Source organism: Lactuca virosa, chromosome 4 (genome assembly GCF_052849685.1).
Source record: "Lactuca virosa cultivar CGN04683 chromosome 4, Lactuca_virosa_CGN04683_v6, whole genome shotgun sequence".
Taxonomy (NCBI): domain Eukaryota; kingdom Viridiplantae; phylum Streptophyta; class Magnoliopsida; order Asterales; family Asteraceae; genus Lactuca; species Lactuca virosa.
In genome coordinates, this window is record NC_136429.1 from 532,529,015 (window position 1) to 532,531,308 (window position 2,294).

Consider the following 2,294-nt stretch of genomic DNA (forward strand, 5'->3'; position numbering starts at 1 on the left):
ACGACGTGAGGGGACCATGCTCACGACGTGAGCTCTTGATTGATGGGTTCCAGAGTGTCAGACACGTCGGATCGTCGAAGAAGATAGAGCTGACTAGGCCTCACGACGTGAGCACAGCGAGGCTCACGACGTGAGACTCAAAACTCTCCCCTATAAATAGAGGCTTAGGGCTGTCGAGTTCTGGGCTCATTTCTTTCCAACTAAGTGTCGTTACTCTGCGTGTTTACCCCGAGAAGCCTTCCCGAAGCCCCGGTTTTCATACTCGAGTCCCGAAAGAAGTTCTACGCTCCCGAGATCCCCGAGAATCCTGAGATTTTCAACTCCCGCTAGTCGAAGTTCTGCCCGCCTATTTTCTTATTCTCTTCAAGCTGCTACTTCAATCAAGTGAGTTCATAGCCCCCTTTTATACACTTTCAAATACTTTATAATGTACTTTTAATACATTTCGGGGGAGAATACAAGTAAACACTCGGTTGATCCCGAGTGAAAACGTGAAAACTCTTGTTATACTTTGCATGTATTTATCTTATATGTAAAATGAAACTGTTAAACGTACAAAGCTTTCGTTCAAACTAAACTCTGTGGTATGACAACTAAACTGTGTTATTATGAACCCCAACTACATAACATGCATCTTTTCAAGGATTGTCATCCTTGATTTAAACCATCATTATGCATTCATCAACTTATAATTTATGCTTTGTCAAACATTGTGGAAAAGCATAAGCATTGCATACAAAACATCATCTAATACAGACTTAGTTGAGAATCCGTGAGACGATAACATCTTTAAACGGTACCTTCTTATTAAGAAGGTACTGCAGCAAGTCCTGTCTTATAACCAGAGTCTCCCGTTTGGAGAGCGTGTCAAAATGTGTATAGATCTATATGGGAAGTCATGATCCCGCGCCCTGACTGTTAGCTACAGTCCTTTGGGTGACAGTTTGTCATAACGTTACAACGCCTGAAGACCGTTGCTACAGGCATATTATGTTCAGTATGGTTATAAAAACTCACCGGATAGACGACTATTATAGTATTCTATTTTCATGTAGGAGTAGCATTTAATGCTAGCTTTTACCCAACCAGCGATCTTCTTATAACTTTATTATATAGAGTTATACTCCAACTATTTGAGCAAGCCAGTTGCTTACGATTTTCGGTCTTGAACATTTAAGACTGCATTCCACACTTAGGAAAATAAGGGATTTTCCTGCATCCAGAACAAACAACTAATAGGAAAATAAGGGATTTTCCTGGTGCATCTACTTACCTATTTTCAACATGAACATTCATATGTATTTCATACTTTTATAAGAAAATAAGGGATTTTCTTGGAAAACACACGAACTTTGGAATGGCATACATTTTCTCAAAACCGCTTATGAACTCACCAACTTAAATGTTGACACTTTTTCTTTGAAATAACTTGTATTCTCAGGGAACCGCTAAGCAGGTTTTGGAAACCATCTTTTGGGGTTAACGCTCTGGCGTTAATGACTTCTTTTTGAACTTTGTTACTATAATTATCTTTTGAATATGTAACAACTACAATGATGTAAACACTTTTAAATATTTATATATTTTGGTGGTGTGTACTTTCCTTACTATACAACTGTTATGATACTGAATATGACGTCCTCCGCCCCCGAACGTTTCCGCCGTTCTGGTTTGGGGGTGTGACAAGCTGAAGGGTCATATCCTTACTGTACTTAAGGATATCCCATTTTATGGGAAGGATCACGAGGATGCTTTTAAGCATTTGGACGAAGTGGGTGACATTGCTAACTATTTCAATGTCCCCAATGTTGAAAGAAATATTGTTCTGCTAAGGATGTTACCAATCACCTTCGAGGGAGCTGCTAAGGATTGGTTGAAGTCACTGCCACCTGGTACAATAACTACTTGGGCCTAAATGCGTGAGCAATTCGTAGATCAATTTTGCCCACCATCCAAGATTGCTAAACTCAAGAAGGCGATAGCCAACTTTGAGCAACAGCCAGGGGAGTCACTGTATGAAGCATGGGAGCGTTACAAGGGCTTGCTAAGGAATTGTCCTCAACATGACCTCAACATTCAGCAAGAGGTGTCGATATTCTATGATGGTGTAAATGTTATGACACGTCAACTCCTTGATTCGCAAGGCCCACTTACAAAGAAGAATCCAAGGCAAGTGAAGGAGTTGGTTGAAGAATTTGCAAAACATTCACGCGAGTACCATAACCCAAGAAGAGATGGAATCAAGGGCAATGGAGGTGCACAAACTGAAGAGATGGGTGCTGTGATGGCGATGC

General features: G+C 40.6%; 1 non-coding gene across 1 annotated transcript; it reads right to left on the reverse strand.

Moving 5' to 3' along the window:
* Nucleotides 1–1,963: 1,963 nt before the first annotated feature.
* LOC145110074 (small nucleolar RNA R71) lies at nucleotides 1,964–2,070 on the reverse strand. The gene has a single exon (XR_013709457.1). It is a non-coding gene; the product is annotated as a small nucleolar RNA R71 (small nucleolar RNA).
* Between the last annotated feature and the right edge of the window lie 224 nt (nucleotides 2,071–2,294).